Raw genomic sequence first — 20,102 nt, 5'->3', positions numbered from 1 at the left:
AGATTCGCAGAAGACGCTCAGTCATCTCTTTGGTTTCCAACAACTTAGAGAAAAGTAGCCTAATCACTACCCCTCATCGATAAATACTCAATACCTCTGTGTACTAGCGGTAGCCAAAACGTCGGTTTTTCCTTAACAAGTGCCTTTTCAGAACAGCCTGTTCTTCGTGAAAAGCCACCACAGTGCAGATGCACCATAAATCATCGTAACCTAGTTTTTTTTCTACTTCGAACAAATTGCCACAATTGTTAGATTTCTGTTACTAATTTGTTGTGACTTTGAATAACTTGTGAGAGTGTCAATTAAAGTAACCCAAAAGGTATAAGGCTATATAGCAGCAGTAAAATTATCCCATTGTGTAAAAGTTAACTTGTCTACAATAGAAAACATCCCAGAGTTGTAAACCATCTGGTTGTACCGCAGCGCTTACTTTGGTCACTTCGACCAGTCCCGGCTTAATAATATTTAAAAATTACAGAAACATGTGCATGAATTACATCAAACTTGGACAAAGAGATTATTATTAATCGCAGATTACCCACATTTCTATTGTTTTTCTTAAAGAATGTAATAAATGGTAAATTTAGCACCGCAGATAAATCCTAATTTTATGATTACTAAAATATTTTAAGCCGGTTCTGGTAAGTTCAGGCAAACCATGATTTATTGTTGGGACACGCGCTTGCCGATAAGGGTACAAAAGAAATGATAATTGACGGTCAAAATTTTTATTAGTGCAATATAGCCTTATAGCTTTTGGGTTACTTTATTTGCTGATTCGGTGTGAAGATCGGCCAAGAATGCCAGTGAAAGTGGGAATTGATCACTGTAAATAAACTATTGTTAGATCATGTTGGAGTTATTTTCCAGATCGTGGACCTCAAACTCGTGTTTTTGTACAATTTCCTCGGTTCTTTGTTGTGGTACTGTGGTACCATTGCTAAATCCGTTTGCAAAGAAATTTTTTGGGGCCCCAACCTAAAATCTGTTTTGGTCCACTGTTGCCAACTCCACGTCTTTTAAAAAAAATCCCCAAAAAATGGAATTGAGTCCCGCGTTTTATTTACGGAACAGCCGCGGATACAGATTATTTCTAGGTCAATTACCTGTATTAGCGAAGAGGCTTTTATTTTCTTTTCGTTGAAATCGCAGTTTTTCTCAATAGCCACTCAGCGTCGAGCAAACATTGATTAGCAGGTGTCAACTCAGATAGAATAGAAACCCCATTTTTATTTCATTATGACGACTTCGAGCATCGATATTTATTGCAACACTTTTCCTCCTTATCTTTCTCTGGCGAAATTCCATTTAATTCCTAATCAAAATAAATCGTCATTGCGATGACACTCTTATCATCGATGACGCCACAACACATCTCCACCAATTCGGTCACGTCTTATCAGAAAATTTGAAGGAGTGTCCTCTCGAAAGAAAATTCAAATTAACCTGTTCTAGATCGAAGAGAAACGGTTATTATTAATAGAAACATGGCGATATATCACTTTATCCGTGTTAAAAGCGAACCGGAGGTATTTTTTCGGCAACGCAACGGCCCTCGAAGACGTCGAAGCTGATGTTTTCAGGGCGGTCTGTAGGGGGATCATAAAGTAGTCATTTGTAGTGTAGGCCCGGTCGGATCCAAAGCATATTCTCTTTGTTCCCGGGTCATTCAGGCAGACTTGAGAATGCAGCGGCTGCACTTCCAGACCTCGCCAAATTGGAGCCCCTGCGTTTAAGGTTGAGGAATTTCTTTCATGTTAGGCTTTAGGGCAGTGCTGATGGAATAGGATGAAAATGGTTGTCGAGGGCCTCGTTTTCGGATGGTTTCAAATTGTAGCGCTTTTAGAAGCACTTCGTCAGCGATTTCGACGTGCCAAAAACAAAAGTGGCTGCTTCTTTGTGGCTAATTTCTTTACAATACAATTTCTTCTCTTCTCATACAAAATCGAAGAACAAGTGTCGTACTAATTTGTGTTTCTTCTATTTCAATTTGTTTTTAAAAAAAATTCTTTGAAGTATTCCGTTTATTTATCTTTAAAACTTTACAGTTGTAAGATGGCTCCATTATTTTCTTAAGTTGGTAGTAACTAATTTATATCACTTCCAAGTGTCTCAATTTATGTTTTTTCCTGAAAGTTACGTCGGGAGTTGATGCTGTCGTAATGGTATGTACAAAAAACACTATAAAAGTGAGGTTGGGATTTAATTTTTTTAGACAAAAACTGGTAACTTTGTTGTTGGTTAGAAACGAAAAAATAGGTTATGTTTGACTACGTGGGGGACAACGTAATTGCAGTGTGTCCAACAGTAAAACTTCGCAGTACCAACAGAATACCTTGTGAAACTTACTATTCCTGCCAGTACTTTGTAAGCCTTCCTCGGTACTATAAAACCATAATTGCAGACATAAACGCCTCGCCAGTATAAACTCGGCTTTATTAATCGACGTTTACGGTTATCTGCTTATAAAACTAAATCTTTAAGGCCGAGGAAAACGGTTTTATTGGAGTAATAATTAAGTCGAAATTAAGTCTGCTCTGCCTTATCAGAAGCGAGGGAATTATTGGAATTTTATTGTTTCTTGAGTCGGGTTATGGGGGTTGTTTTTTCCTTGGTGGATATTGCATGGAATCGGAGAGTTCTGCGAAGAGCTGCGGTTTTACGACGTATAGAATTTAATATCGGATTTTATTAGGGAATTGAAGTCAGAAATTTCTGAATTATTATGAGGCAGTTTTAAGACGGTCCTTTACCGCGTTTTATGGTCGGATCACGTAGGTACATATGGGCTTTGTTCCAGGATCAATACTTGTTAATTTTGTTGGCAACACTGCCATAAAACATTCTAAATCAGTCAAACATTCATATCTTCGGTAGCTACCACGTGTGCCACCACACTGAAAAAAATAACTCCATAATCACATCGTTAGTCTCTTTTATCCGTCTATTTTTACCTCGGAAACCGTTCCATCGACCAAAACTTGGGATTTCTACATTTCATTATAGCGGAATTTCAATTATTTTTACAACCACACTTGAACAAATTATAACCTGTTTTTTCTACTCGGTATATAAATTCTTCAAACGTCTCCGGGTCGTTTTACATTCCTTTTATTACTTAAATAATTTTACTGGCGTCTACGGTCACCTTTAAAATTTTAAACAATGACACGCCGCATGCAACCAAAACAAAAAATCGAAAGAGAAAGAAATGTCACGTTCAGATGAGTAAATCAGCTGTTAAAACTACGTCACGAACGCCGCACATACTTGGAATCCTTTCTCGGTCACATACTTCTTGTGCTGAGGCCCTAAAGGCGAGCCCCCACGAGCAATTTGACAGGGACTTTGGAATTTTTGAAAAATTGCCAGATCGACTCGAAAATTCGTTCTCGCTCAGGGCGCGCAGTTCCAGGCCCCATCACGCATGCGGTCCTAAGCGCTGGGGCCCCTGTTAAATGCAAATACTCCTCTCTGACGCAGTGCTCTGTCGAATAATATTAGCAAGTCGTGGTTGCTTGCAATTTAAATGAAGTGTTTGTTCTCGCCGCTATTGCACTTTAGACCGCATTCGTTATTCAACCGAAACCTGGTCTTTATGTGGAATTTGTTTGCCTTGGGCGGAAAGAATAAAAAATAGAAAGACGGGAAAAATTGTCTAGTTATTTCTTTTTATTATTTTTCCATAATGTTGGCACGGCCGTGATTTCTATCAAACGTAATGAAAAATGGGTTTGTTAGAGCAAGCGGTCTTGAGAATATGTGTATGTGCAGTTTTTACGTCGACAAATTGTGTTTTCAGGAGTTATTGTGTTCTTACATTCAATAGAAATTTTTAAAGCATCTGCCAGAAAGGAAAAGGAATTTCTTTATGAAGGAAAAGATACGTATTATGCTTTTGCTTAAGAAATTTAATAATAATGGAAAAAAGACAATATGCGCACACTCCAGGGGTAAGACTGGAATCAATCGACGCCACGAGAAAACTTAAAAACACTTTTCCAATTGTAATCTCCACCAAGTTCACTGCTCGAAAAATTACAGTAATCCCGATAAGAACGCCTTAATTGTTTAAGCCGGCTTAAGGACGTACAGCTGCCCCGAATGAGTATGCAGTAATCCACTGCTGCCACCTTGGCGGAAAACAATCCCCAATCGCCGCAATGTAATAACCCTCATTCTTATCCATCACCTTGATCGTTCATGTAAAGAAAGCACACATTTCCAACAGGAAGTTCCGAGCTGTAAGCACACGTCTTTGGCCGCGGCACGCTTGAAGTCACGCGCCACGTGCCATGGAAAAGTAGATAAAGACGATCCGACTACACCGAATCGAAACAGCGACAAAAATCGCGATTAGAATACCCGGTAATTAGTCTGAAAACAAGACGATGAAAGGGGTGAAACGCGAAAATGCCAAATATCTGACCTTAGTTTAGGTGTCATGGACTTGGCAGTCATGTCAGCGAACCTAACCTTTAGTTTTTTGGTAATTCTGGTAGCTCGTGGCGTCATGGGGCGCCCGAGCGTAGCCATAATAGCCCGCTTCCGGCCACTGAGCCCATTAAGCGATATTTTCTTAATTATTATCGAAATTTATCCAGGCGCCGTCACTGAACAAAAACAACCTCGGTCCCCTCCTAAGTTACTTGTAACAATTAAGAGTACCGTGACCTTCCGACTTGTTTCTGTTTGATGTAAGTTTTTCGACCTTATAACTCGATTCCTGTGTGTTGTAATTTGCAAGTCAAGTTCTTTTTTCTTTGGGTAAAACGTGTGTAACACGAACCGACGCTGTTGTTGGAACTGAACAATGGTAGATAATGATTCATTGTTCTAACGCGGAGGGAATGCCGAAAAATTACAGGACATGGTAATTTGTGAGCCATTTTTGTGAGGGGCCAGTTGACCAATTACCGAGGAAAAATAAAAATTTGACGTGTTGTCATATCGCGATCTGATAAGATACGGATTTTTCGAAATGTTTATCGAAAATTGTGGTTTTCCAATTTACCAGATAAGCTCGTCGTGACTTGGACTCCCCGATAAGTTTTTGTGGCTAGATCTAGACGCCCCTAAAATTACAGCGTGGCCCTCGCCGCTCCACACTTCTTGTAAAAATGCCTCGTTGGTACCTGCGAGAGGTCAACGCCAGCACTGAAGGTTAACCTGTGGTATCTCCGTCAGAAGGGAAATATCTATCCATGGTTCCATGGTTCTCCGGCACAAATCGCGGACGATATCGATCTACCCACCATTAATCCAAGAAAGTGAACATTATTTGAGATTTATTTTCGTTGACGCCTCGAAATGATATGTGATAGGCATGAGTCAGAGGGGTGAGCGCCCTCTCAGAGGCAGCGTTAGAACGGATTACGTAGTCACCCCAGCAATAAAGCCTTCGGGCGCTCGTTCCATCTACAATTTTGCATCTCCCTTCGGTACAACCTCCTAGATCTGGATTTGGACTAAGCTGATGCGTGCGTGCGGTGATCTAGTTTATTTTGGCCCGTCCAATTCAATTCGCTAATCTCAACCCCCGGACATGCGTAAGAGGCGGTCGCCGAGGAGATTACGGAGAAGCGCTTCTTATTTTTAATGGGAGTCAGGGAAGTGGTCTAGGCTCCCACGAACCACCGCCGTCGCAAAAGAACAAAGCGACCACAACCTGCTCCTCGCCCATCAATTTCTAGCCCAGACTGGGCTGGAACCTCTCGCAACCCTATATTTAAAAAGGTATCTCGTCCATGAAAGTCTACACGTGCTCTAATTCTAACGAGCGGTTATCGCTCATTGTACGAAATTACGACAGATAAGATTCCCAGTTTGGAAAAATGACGCCATTTCCGCCTCGACAAAAGCTTATTTTGTCCCATCTTGGTGGCTGGAGGGCGAACTTATAACCTTATCATGATTGCGTGTACCCAATTTTTACACCTGCTGGTCTAGATCCACTATTACCACATTAATAATTATCGTGACAATAATTTATAGGATATTTCCAACGTAATCCACTCATACTGTTCTACAAACATGGCCGGTTTTGTTTCTGCAATTAGCACTAATCGTACGTTTAAATGTCAATATTTACCTTGCTCTGATAATTGGAATTTGCCAAGTAATCAAATAATTTCACTGCTTTTCAGGCGCTAGAAATCGAACAACACGCCCAGAGGAAACGAGAGTGTTAAAAAAGTACCACCAATTCTGTTTGCATTGCTAGTTTCGCACCTAAAAATAAAAAATCCGCGCGGAATTCGGATTTCGCTTTTTGTTAAAACCACGTGCACGTAATTTTTCATCAGTAAACTACATGTGATTTATCTCCTCCCCGACGGTTTCTTAATTAAGCCGGACCCCGACCAAATGTTCCCACTGCGGCAGCTGTATTTGAATCTAATACCGATATTTGTTGCCATTAGCAATGTATCATTAAATTACAGCAAATGATTGGACATTTGAGGGGCGTTCCTTGTAATTTTTCTGATGATGGTGGAAGACTCCGTCGAGGAAGAAAACACAAAGGCAACTCGCTAAACACAGTGGTTAACCTTCCCTGCTGGTTAGCAAACAATTCAACTTTCGAAAAGCGAACAATTCTTGTGGGACAGATGTGCTTTCGCGACAAAAGCGAGTTGACGACGAGATTTCAGCACAACTTTACGATGGGTCCCTTTTCTCAATTAAACCACCCACGTAAAACTGAAATTATAGTGCAGTTTTTACTCTTTCGTCACAATCTGACTCGGCCGTGAACGCCGACGTAATCAATATAGAAGGAAAACCTGCAATTTGGCGTTCTGGAGGACGCTTACCGCGGGCATGGGGAAAGTTACGAAATCGAACGGACATTTTTCAACTTGGAACGCAAACAACTCGACCCATTATCTTCATAAATGATGTACCGTTTATCGTCTCTCTTATGATATTGGCCGCGCACATAGACATCTAATTATACAGGGTGGCCCAAGATAGCATCGAGGATTTTAGGTACAGAGTGCAGCTGTCTACACAATTATAGTTATTTACAGAACAAGCGCCGAACAGACCTCAGCTAGCGAGCTTTCGCTGTGAGCTTTTTGCGAGAGTACTGTACATTTTTTATACTGCTTTTTCTATGTTTTTATAAATAAAATATTTTAGTATGTAATGTTATCATGCATGTTGGTATTAACTTTGTTACGAAGAGCTAAATGTTAGAACTATGGCAACGCCGAAAAAGATCAGTTGAACCACCCCAGATGAAATATTTTATTGTTGGAAGTAAAATTTACTACATTTCCATCGATTTTCAGTAACTTATGTTATAAAAGTCAAAACTGCACGAAGAAACATAACCTCTAACTAGCAGCATCAATATTCAGGGCATTTTCTTTACGAGTTTCACTGGCTTCTTTTAAGATTTTTATTTTATTTCATTTACTAATTTTGTAGTCATGTGTGACGTATTTCAAACTACTGACTTTCCGAGGTGCCAACCTAAATTAATTCCCTAATTTGTAACTCCAAATTCACACAAAAACGCATTTTCAAAATGGCGAACCGAAAATATCGATCTAATATTCATTCTCAAAACATAAAAATCAAATTATCTTTGATTTTTTGTAAATCAGAGTAAATCAAATTCTCTTTGAGACTGTACTTTGAAGTTTCTTGTCAGATCCGTTTACATATTACATTTTGGGTTAAATTAGGTAGAAATTATCAATTTCTTTCTCACAAAGTAAAATTTTAGTCAAATTTCAAACTTTGAGTTTGAATCTTAGACTTTAGAAACGTCAACTGCCCGTTTAGTTACCACTGTCGCCAACTGTCACGTTTAGAATAGTTTGTTTTCGCAAACCTAAGTTACTTTTATGTATGTATGTATGTTACAATTGCAGTTTACACTTTGCCACCTTAGATCCTTAAAAAAATATTATGCTTTTCCTTAGTCAAACGCGAATTGTCATTTTCGATAACACCAATATAAAAACGTTATTTGCGTATCTAGTCAAGGCTACACGTAAAAGAATAATTGAGACAGAAGTTCACTTTGAGCCTTTTAGGGACTTTTGAATTCAAAGTGTGGCAAGATTTATCTTATTGACATCTCCATGACCGTGACAGCGCTAAAATGTCAACTTGGCAGAGCTGCCAGCGTACGAAAAATGCAGAGGCTCCCACACACCGCTCTTTGATCATATGAACAAGCATATTGAGACAAACTAATAAATATCCATAACAGGAGTTATGTATTATGCATTTTCTATGAAACGATCCTTGAATCACAGTTGTAAATTACGATTTATCTGATCTTTCTAGGTAACTCGACTATCAGTCCTATTTAACTAAATCGACTCTAAATAAACCTTGAAGTCGTCTTTACAGCTCTTTATTGTATTGATGAAGGCTTAGGATTTGACAAAAGTGTTGGTAAAATTACATTTTATGACAATTGTTATAGAAATGTGAGTGATAAAGCGTACTTTATCACACATAAGTCTACTTGATGGATAGTGGAGTCTGTTGATCCTACTATAACACTACGGTCAATTAGTCCCGGGACTAACTATTAAAAAATTACAATTTTTGAAAAATTTAACTTTATTCATCAACATAGCCTCCTTTGAGAGTTATACATTCCGTCCAACGCGTTTCTAACATTTCGATCCCTTTTTTGTAGAACGATTGGTGAAGGTCTTCAAAAAAAATTTCTGTTTGAGATATGACTTCACAATTTGTCCCAAATTTTTTTCCTTTTATTAGCATCCTTTTCAATTTTGCGAGTAGGTAATAGTCGCTAGGGGACAAGTCAAGAGAATATGGGCGGTGCGGCAGCAGTTCGAAGCCCAGTTCTTGTAGTTTTGCCATCGTCACCATTGACTTGGAACACGGCGCATTACCTGGGTGGAACAGCACCTTCTTTTTCGCCCTTTGGGGCCGTTTCTTCTTGATTTCGGTTTTTAATCGGTTTAATAACATTGAGTAATATTCACCATTAATGGTTTTTCCTTTCTCAAGATAATCAATGAAAATTACACCATGTGCATCCCAAAATACGGAAGCCTTTCCGGCCGACTGTTGCGTTTTTGGTTGTTTTGGACGACTTTCACCTTCTGCTCTCCACTCAGCTGATTGCCGTTTTGATTCTGGAGTGTAGTGGTGTATCCATGTATCGTCCATTGTCACATACCGACGCAAAAATTCCCGTTTATTTCGGGTAAACAAATCCAAACAACGCTCGGATTCAGTAACACGTTGTTGTTTTTGTTCGTCGGTAAGGAAGCGCGGCACCCATTTGGAAAATGTTTTTTTCATGCCTAAATAGCTATGCAAAATATTGTAGACATTGCCTTTCGAAATCTTTACGGTGTCAGCTATCTCCTGCAACTTTACCTTCCGGTTGTCCAAAGCAATTTAAGAGATTTTTTAACTGTTTTCTGGTATTGTGACCTCTTTTGGACGTCTAGCGCGTTGAGCGTCATCAGTGTCTGTAGGGCCCTGTTTGAACTCAGCAAACCACCGACAAATTGTTGTTTTCGATGGAGAAGATTCCCCCTAACACTATTCAAGCCATTGCTGAGCTTCAACGGTATTTTTTCCTATCAAAAAACAATGTTTAATAAGCACTCTAAATTCGCTTTTTTCCATTATTTTGAAAATATCAAAAGTAGCTTCACAAAAACTTCAATACCTTGAAAATTAATGGTTAAAATGTCATGAAATTTTGACACGTATCTTTTGAAGGTTGAAACTATCCATCGCATACTTATAAATTTTAATTGTGAAACCAATTGTGGGTTAGTCCCGGGACTTTTTGACCGAAGTGTTATCATGTACAATAACGGGACTAATGGACTATTTTTTCCTGTAAACGTTATCTTGTTCCAATAAAATGTTCGTACTGTGTCAATGTTAAATTTTAAATCCGACTTGACAGCGGGAGTTTGGGTGGCAACCCTATATTTTTGACAGTTACCAACACCAAGCCCACTTATTTGAAAAAATCGTTGCACTTAGGTGGAAAATAAATCATAGCAGCAAGTAAATCCTTATCGCCAATGAAACAACACAAACATTATTAAACCATTCATCTCTGTTTGCTCAACGAATTTGTTTATATTATTCGAGCATTGTCTGTGACATTTTTTGGTTTCTCTGAGTCGTTCAAACAACAAACGCCGAACAAATATTGTTTCCTACAATATTTGTACGAACTTCAATTCGTGTTCAAAGAATGTCAAATTTACTTTTTGATAGGAGATAATTACTAAGTGCTTTGAAGACACAGCTGATTACGTGGATATTTATTACAAAGAGTAGAAAAAAGGGGAAAATCATCATCCGTTCCCCTTTTCCTCGAACTCACAATATTTTATTTACAATTCAAACAGGTCATACCTCGGAACTTCATGTAAATTTCAAACGAGAAACGTCGATAGTGTCGTAATTACACAATTTTTAACGTCGTCTCCGCTCGACGACAATTTTTGAGTGAAATTCACCGTTCTTGGTTGCTCTTAATTATTAAGTCGGCTTTAATAGCCGGTTCTGCGATTATTTATACAGCGGGATGGATAAATAAACTTTCCGGACGCGATGGGAGGAGCGCAAATATACATTAATTAATTTTTTTCAAAATAAACGCGTCCTTATTGACTCGCTAGATTAATATTATCGATTGAAAAACACTCCGATAGAAATGTTTTCATTTGACGAAATTTTCCAGGGACGTAGGTTTTAACAAATTTGCAAAAAGGTGGAGATGATAACGAAATTAAATGAGTTTTCGTGAAGCGTGACACTCTATTGAAATTACAGTAATCAAATTTAGCCGATGAAAAACCGCAGCGTAGGAAAAATTGATGTTTTTAAACAAGAATGGCTAGTCACAAAATCTCTCATCTGTCATTAAAAAAATATGTATGCTCTGTCGCCCACTCTTGGGGCGACGGCGGTTGAATCAGATAGATTATACAACAACGGGTGGACACTTAACATAAAACAACACAGGAGAGAAGGGCTCCCCTATCAGGGTCATTGAACTGATAATTCAATTCTTTCATCTGACGCAGCCGGGAAGTGCTGCTGATATGCAAGTGCACAGGTCCCTGTAGGCCGTGGATGTGCATGTGTCCCGTTGAATTAACAGTGCTGTTTGAACAGTCGAAATTGATAGGGGGGAAGAACAAAAAACGCTTTGGGAATTTTAAATTGCCCGCCCTGTCACCACCATCATGAGCCGGCGCCAATTTCAAAAGCTTCTTTCACATCAAGTGTATGCCTGGCTTAAGCTCGCCCTTCTGGCGACTGCAAGTGGAGCGTAACCTTAAAAAATCGCCATTACGGTTAATAAACGACAAAATCATCGATCCACTTTGAAAATTGGCGCCAGGAAATTATTATCGATCATTTTTATCTTGATTCGAAAGTTCCGTTACCTCTTCACCGGGTTAATTAGCGCAATGATCTGTCGTTTACTCTTGTATCATTTCCAATTTTTTCGTTTTGTTTTTCGCGATAAATTCTCCAATATCTCTAATTAAATTCGGTGCAAAGCGCCCGAGGGACAATAGTCAGATATTTATGCTTGAACCTGAGTGTGACAATCTATTGTGAAAGCACCCTTTCAGACCTCGCAGTCCAAACTACTAAATTATGGGTACACACGATCTGTTCTTGCATTAAACAGAATTCAAAGTAGGAGGGAAGGGAAGGAGTTATAATTTATTTTAATAAGGGTGCGCTGCCGCCTCTGAAGTTGGACTATTTTTCAGGCAACGAACGGTTTTTAGTAAACTACTAGGTCGTGATGGGTGGGATGAAATTAAAATCAGTGGCGTAACAAGGGGGCTATTTTTGAAATGGGAATTGGTAATCGAGAATGCTATGATTAGACACGAGGCTTTTTATAAGTTACATAATGAAATATGTACTTATTATTTATGTAACTACTATAAACGATCATTTTTTCTAGAACTAGAGGTCATTTTTTTTAACATTACACTTAGAATCGTTAGTATTAAATTAAATAAATTACTGGGGAGCTCCAAGCGGCTGACGTGGAGTCGTGGCGCCCTCTGGGGCGGTAAAAATAATAAAAAATACATAATTCCTTTTCTATAAAACCTTTAATCTATAGTTCATAAAGAATTCATCTAAAGAGAACTGAAAACCTTTAAGTTGGCAACAATGAAAGAAAAAAGATAGAAATTGTTTGTCATGCTACCAGATAGCCTGTTATTAAATTCAAGCCGCTCGTCACTACACCACATCCCGTGCCGCATTACCAACACGACGACACAAAACCCCACCTCCCACCTCTATTTTTATTCTGTCCCAATTTTTCTTCTCTTTCAACAAAGTCCCGGAGCAACAGCATCTTTCGATAGTCCCAAGAAGGGTAATTGCACGGCGGCGAATAGTAAAAGCAAGCGGTGGTGGCGGCGGAGACGGCGGACGATAGGCAGCACGCATCGATCGCACTAAACGCGCTTATGCCGCACGTAAGCTGGCGGCAGCCAATGGGGGCAACTCGCGGACTATCTACTAAATTACACACGACGGTGGTGGCGGCGGCGACGGACGCTCAAGAGAGATACCCTCGCCAACAACTCACCGCCGCCTCAACTGTTGCCGAAAAGTTGACACGTGATTATTCTCATTTGCTTTCTTTTGCTTCGTCGGGGGTGGGAGTTTCGGGTTGAGATGTTCGCTGCAGGGACGGGTTGGGGAGTTTTCATGTTTTTATTATGTTGGGGAGGGTAGTAAATTTTGGATTTGAGAATTCGGGAGATTTTTAGGGCATCGTTAAAAAGCCAAAGAGTTAATATTTTAGTGTGACTACCAACAAAAAGTTATTTCAGAGTCTCCTCAGCTCGAAAATTAGAATTGCGTTGGTAGGCCTGTTTGACAGTTTGAGGTTAAACGTTAATTAAGATGTCAACTGAAATGTCAACCGTAAAAAATTGATAGCTTTTAAAAAGAAGTGGACACGATTTGTAAACAGAAATCAGCGGAGTTATCTCTATGATGATGGCGCTTTCACTGTTTGTACCTTTTGTAACCCATTCCTTGACCTGTTTGTTTTGCATGACGACCGTTTTTACACAAGTGTGAACCACCCTTCACCCTCATCTGTGAAAACAAGTACGCAACGCTAATAACGCAGGTGTTTAAAGCAGGTGCTCATTTTCAAGTCATCCATTTATTGCGATAATTGTAGTTCCCACACAAACCCTCATCAAATCGCCATGACCATAATTTCGGAAAAATTGTCACCAGTGGCGTAACACCTGGGACTTTATTTCCGAGTAAAAAAATCCGACGTTATCTAAACGGTCATCCTTTTGTAAACGGCACGTTTTATCATATCAATGGCAGAGGAGTTGCAAGAAATACAGGCCATAATCTTCGGCGTTGTGTGGCCAACAACAGCTAACATACAGGTTTTTATAATTTGCATTTTAACGGCGTCGTGCATAATTTACGTATTAAAACACATCCGTAATCGAATAGGAGCATCTTATTTTAGCGGAAAAGCAAATTAACGGAAGGAACTGAATTAATCGTCGCTTTTTCTAGCGAAAGAAATAGGTCCTGTTTCGGGACGTTCCCGAAGGAACAGCACTCGCAATGAGAAAGACAGAAAACGGTCAAATGCTGGCTGGGATTCACTAAAGAGAATATGAAGGGAACGCCTGTAACCGATTAGAGCAGACAGAACAGGGGTGGTTTAAAGGGGATGTGCTGACATACTGAACTTCGCCGCCATGTTCGACCCGCTGATCCTCTTTAACCCCACTCTAATTATAAACCTTGGGTGTTAATAGCAGGTCAATTCCGCATTTAGCAGGCATTGTGACGTTTTCCTACACGGGATGCTTCGTGCAATTGCAGGGGCGCTCCCCATGGAAAGGGGGTGTGATGGAATGCGGGGTGCCAAACCCGCAGGAAAAAATGCGCCAAAAAAAACACCAAGGAAGTACATTTAATCAAATTGGGCTCTTTCATTTTCTAGTGTTGGCAGGAATTATTTTATCTTCAATTTGGCACCATCGAGGCGCGAAATTTAAAATACAGTTTTTTATGTCAGTTTAGCACCTGCGTTCTTCCACCGCCCCCTTGATTGTTGCATTTCGAGAGCGTCTTCGAAGGGCTACAAACCTAACAGTAACGTTTCCGTCGCCCCCATTTCGTCGGTGTGCGATTTCAGAAGGGATTCTTCCTGTTTTGTCGTCGCGAGAGAATAATACAGTGATTTTACCTGAGAGCAAAGTGTACACAGCTGTCAGGTTTTATCTGTTTTTCTTGTCGAATCGTATCGGATTCCCGCGACCAGATTCAGTTATTTCTTCCTTCTGAACAACAATCCGCTTATTAATTTAGATCGATGAAGCAATGAAGCTGCATTTTTACTGCTTCAATTATTTCTCGCTTAAAAAGTGCCGTGCTGCTTCCCCTCGCCAACTGTTGTTAACTGGTTGATGGGTTGATAAAAATGAAGATTTACAACTCGCACATGACGGGGTCAACGCGACCATCTTTATTTATGGGTCCCCTGCTTCTACCAGAAAACCCAGGGAGATGAAACACAGATGTGAATACAAAATCGGACTTTATCTCTCGCGCACACACGCACCCAAGCTTTTGTGTTTTCAAATTCGCTCCATTTGTTTGCTTTTTACGACGCCACTGCTAATTTGATATATACTTTTTGTCGTGGCATGAAAGTCGGGACTCTTTGTTTCAAATTTCATTATTAATGGTAAAAATTCCACATTGCGCCCATAAATAATTCCATTCGGACAGATCTCACTTGTAATTATGCAAATTATTAGAAAAGCACTCGAAAATTATGCATCTGACACGTTTTATCAGTCCTAAATCAGTTTCTGAATAATGTATATCGATGTGAAAAGTACATGTATTTTCAAGCGTTGTAGATTTTGTAATTATGTAAATTGCGGACAATTTCATGCGGCCTCAGTCTGGATGATTATTATATGGCAAATGTGATTTATCGGTCCCATCTGATTTATATCCGCACGGCCACGAAAAATTACAAATTCGGTTTTTTTGTTGCGCTTTGGAAACGTTGAATTGATAATGCTGCAGGAACGCCACAAAAAATCACCCCCTGGGGTTAAAATATCACTTTACGCATTGGATGACATTTCAGATTTCAGCTTTCTAGTGGTCTAATTCCAAAATTTATGACATCTTACTTCGAAACCCAGATGTGTTGGCAACACTGCTCTACCTAAACTTCTGTTTGACTATTGAGGTTTTTTGTTAGGTTGACTATAACTATAAATCATACAAGTCAAAATTTCTAACCTACTAATTTTTTGTTTTCAAATGCGACAATGCTAAGTGGAGCAGCGCTGCCAAATGAATCCACGAAATTCCTTATTTCCTTCGTCACTCTCATCTTTCTCCCCAATTCTGCAATTGTTTTACGATCCCGATTAATGTCGAGTGCTTTTACGTCCACCTCTGCAACTATGCTATAAGGTCCGGAAAGGGGGCTGCCCGCGCGTGCCTCCCCCAAATTCCTGGGGAGGTATTTAAGCTATGTTGCAGCACAGCCCTGCCGATCTTATTTTCATTAACATACCAGGTTTGTGCTTCGAACTTGGTCCGAACGAATCATTTTCTAAATAGGGGGGCATAGCAGTACCGTGCACCTCCGCCTTCTCCCCATTTTCCTTTTTTTTCTGCGAAGGACACGACAATGTGGTACATTCCACATGTGATAATTTAAATAATTTGAGCATGCGCAATACTATAGTAGAAGAGGTCGGCTCGTTGTGTATTGATCCGAACACTGACGTCACGACTACTTGTGAATGATCGAATGCAAGAAATTGTTGCTAATTTCAAAAGATCAGGAACTGAAGATGTACGGTGTGCTTGTTCGAAACAGGTGGAATGGGTATTGATATTATTGGGGGCTGGGGGCGGCGTGGGTGTGTGTTTACATTCGAAGTGGTTTATTGTTTTTGTGTGGAAGTGTGGGTGGTTTTGAGTAATGTTGATTAAATATTAATGAAATTGGGCAATTTTCCCGCATTTTAAAACGGGAACTCAATTATTGTTATATTTTTTGTTTGAGATTGGCCCTTCCGGCGTTAGTTGTCATTTGGGAACTGTCAAATCAGAGTCGCCACCATAGAAATATTTTTAGTTTCCAACTCTTTGTCTAAACCGGATTAATGCTTCAATCATCATTCTATGATTTCCTTTTGCTGGAAGCCGTACCCTAAAAGAATCCCTTCAACGCGAATTTCAGTTTCACTTCGAAAAGAGGAAACCTCAAAGTGTCGCCGAAGATACCGTCATAATTGCGACTGGAAGCGATTATCCGGTTTATTAAGTTCGAAAAGACCGCTCGAATTCGCTGATTTAAACCCCTTTTCCTCCAACTTTTCCCCCTCGTGTATTAATTCAGCTTGTGACCTCTAATTTTTACACTAATGGTGAAAAGGACCGAAGAATATGAGAAACGTCGGTTTTCGTATTGATTTACGTCCGATTTAAGTAACGGATCGCACGATTTATTTTATTTACAAAAGCTCGGCGGCGATTTTTCTTGGAAATAACGGTTTTAAACAAGTGAAAAATTACAGTTTTGTAAAGCTCGCCGTATTTCGAATGTAAACATGACCATAACTCTTGAATAAAACGGGCCATTTTGCATTCGAAAAAAGCCATACGATATTTCATATTCTTCCTGATTATCGAACCAGGAAAAGTCAAAAATCCGTATCCTAGTTGGCTTTGGTCTGTCATTAGCACCCTTCAGTGCTGCCAACCTCAAAACGGATCGAAATTTCAGTGCTGCAAGCCTTCGTCGTTTTTATGCTTTCAAATTCTTCCGACTATTCAAACTATTTAACTGCTTTCAAACCTTGCGTTTCCGACAAGTTCGTAGCTTTGTTAACAATGACAGATTGCATGTCATTTAATAAAAACGAACTATAGATAGGCAATTATTCAGGCCCATAGGGTGTCACCTTGCAGTGCTGCCAACACTCCAACCTGTTCGCAGTGTTACCAACCCTCATTTCGTCGGCACCTGTCACCCTCGTGCATTTTTTCGCAAAAACGCCGTCTCCTCCCCAATTTGCCCCCTCATTACCTCCACACCTCATTGACATTACCGTTGAAGGTCAGCAGTGTTTACGGCTTATTTACGTTCATACAAAAGCTAACCTATAATACGTCTGCGACTGTGCGCATTGTGATGACGACGGAAAACGCTTGAATGAAAGCGGGCAGCTGTGATAATACGTCAGGTCATCAGGTGGGTAGGGAGGGATCTAGACGGCTTATTGCCCCCAGCACCGTACCGCGAATTTCCGTCGGCGCCATTCCATGGTAACGTCGCACAACTCGACCCGAATCCGGTCCTGGACGCAGCAGGGCGTGTGGCCCGCGTCGCGATCGTTTAAAGCTGCACTTCCATTCCACGTTCGTATATCGCGTGCTATCCAAAGCTGCCATGCTTTAATTACGCTACATCCGCTTTAAACGCTTAATAGCTCGTGTGGTTTTTGTCACTTTGTAACGTTTAGTGTTTGCATTGCTTTTCGTTACCGACGGAGCTACTACGACCTGATGCTGACTTTTTGATAAGCGAAACGTCGCGAGGAGGGGTTGTGTCAAAGTCAGGTGTGAAGTTTGCACCTGTCAGGGCTTTTTGACAGATGGAAGCCCGCTAGGAATGCTAACATTGCAGATGCTGGGACATTAACAACCAGTGAAAAACTTGGCGCTAAATTGAATTCGTAACGGGTTCCACACTAAAAACTTGTGTTGTCGAAAAGCAAAAACCCTAAATAGGACACTGAGGTCATCAGTTTTGCGGCAGAACTGCTTCAACTGAACTGATTTTAATTACACCAAGGCGCCAAGTTTGAAATTATAGTCCTTCGGTCTAAATTTGACTTCGTCATGCGATGTTTAAAAACCAAGGAACGTGAAGTCACGAGAAAAGTTACAGTGATTGGCAGCTTTTAGCTCCAGAACCTTTTAAAATTGTCAAGGGCATAATTGCGATTTTCTCTTGTTTTAAAACCTGACTACTTTGGCCTCTGAAATATACATTGAAGGTTGGCAAGCGTGTAGAAGATTTCATCAGTTTTGCCACCTTAAAAACTGAGATCATGCAACGCGTTGCATTGCTAGTCGTCACGACATGTAATAATGATTGACAATGTCAAATACTGGCAGCGAGTCGTGATAAATTAACTTTGTTTTAATCTACACTTCGGGGCTAAAAAGTGAAAAGTTTTTATGCTAGGTAGCAGAATTTTGCGATTTTAAAATTGAGTTGAGGTTATCAATTGACGTCAAAGTTGACGGGTACTGACGTCGTTATACAGGGGGATAAAAATATTTTGATTGATAAAGAAATTGTCCGAACCTTGGTTCATGGGGTCATGGACCCGATACGTTTGTAAATTTTAATTTGGATAATTTATTGGAAAAAAAAACTAAAAAACAAATGAAAAACGGCACCGATTGTTTATTCAATGTCACCAAAGTCTCATTGAAAGTCAAGGCCTGCTTATTTTCGTAACGGATCAAAAATGAAATTGTACAGTGCTGAAGCCTTCAGCCGCTTACGACTTCTTTGCAGAAGTTTGCCCAATTTGCGTCCCGGGAAGTGATTCCGGAAAGGGCGCCTTCGACTCCGGGAAGTGAAAAGATGACCGTCTTTCGGCCACGAAATCGGCGCCTCCGGAAGAGAAACGTTTTGAAATATGTCTCCGGCACGAGCCATTATTGTTCAATTTGTCTGGACGGAGACGAGGGCGAGCATCGGCACATACGTCTTTTATTGTCGACGGACCCTTGAAATCGATAACTCCACGTATATCGTCCGTTCTGGATGAAAATTTTTCATTAGCCGCAGCTTTTTCCACGACTAATTGAGAAAGGAAACGCGCAAAATCAAATTGTTCTCGAAAATCCACTTAAATTGCGAACATTCCGGGAATTTAATCTCGTTAATCCTGCACTTTTCGCCCGATATTAAAATATACCGACATGTGTGCCCACGGTCGATAAGATAGATAACCGAAAGGAAAACAAGGGGCGGATGTGAGTCCTTGAAGAAAGAGCGAAGCAGTTAGTTCTTATTAGTTTGCAGGGTTCGTTCGGCGTGTAAATTATTTAGGATAAAATCAATCAGGCCCTTCTTGTTTCTGATTTAAGCCCGTTGTGTACCTTCCAAACTTAGCATAGTTGATGCCCCAACCCGACCCGATCTAAGCCTAATCGAAATTTGATGGTGCTGTTGATCTTGTTGGGTAAACAATGCTGGGGGCATTGCGTCCGTTCGTCTTTCGTCCGCACTATATAAATATAGAGTGGGAAAGGATCCAAAGCGAACAGAAGAGAAACAGCGGAGGCAGGACAGAACACTTCCCCTTTAATTCGCGTCGCGACTGTGGCGGCCTCGCTCGGCCTGGCCTGTCTGGGTCTAGGTCACCTCACCCCACTTCCCCGTCGCCCACCAGACACGGAATCTCAAGGCTAAATTTGTTTATACCTGCTAGATGCACTCGCATCATGCTGCACACATCGTCTTTTGTTTCGGCGGCCATTTCATCGTGCAATATGGCGCCGCGGAAAAATGCGCCCGGAAAAGAACTCATTAATCATTCCATTGTTTGATGAGTTACATAGTCACGTGAAGGGAGTTGACCAATCAGGGCGCGGTGTGCGATTTCGTGGACCTCCTCGTTTTGGAGATCACGCGTTAAGAGTCTATTGTTTCGACTATGGGAGCGATGATTTTTTTAATAATGGAAATTGGCTGATTTCGCAACGATGGGTATGCTATACCCTTCCAACCGCATTCCTTTCGTACAGTCTCGGTCGGTATCCAGATTTGGTCATCTCCGACGAGAGCAGACGGCCTTGACGTGGATGACAACCCCTTCGGATTCTTCTCATGATCTCTTGACCCAGAGCTAACGTGTTATTACCATGGGTTTCCAGAAATTCGAGGTTGTGACACTACTCTTGTACAATTAAGGTTATGGGGCCGCTGGATCTGGACGCCTTGTCGACTTGAATTTTCTCAGGCAATCACTTGTTTACCTTAA

The 20,102-nt window shown here is 40.5% G+C and overlaps 1 protein-coding gene across 1 annotated transcript in view; it reads left to right on the top strand.

Annotated features, from left to right (window-relative positions):
• Positions 1 to 20,102, top strand: part of LOC148181636 (zinc finger SWIM domain-containing protein 5-like) — a 31,682-nt gene that overhangs the window by 586 nt on the left and 10,994 nt on the right. The window lies entirely within an intron of this gene.

This window comes from Gnatocerus cornutus, chromosome 1 (genome assembly GCF_029298725.1).
Source record: "Gnatocerus cornutus isolate USDA-ARS CGAHR chromosome 1, icGnaCorn1.1, whole genome shotgun sequence".
In the NCBI taxonomy this organism is placed as follows: Eukaryota; Metazoa; Arthropoda; class Insecta; order Coleoptera; family Tenebrionidae; genus Gnatocerus; species Gnatocerus cornutus.
This window is presented reverse-complemented; position numbering and strand designations above follow the sequence as displayed.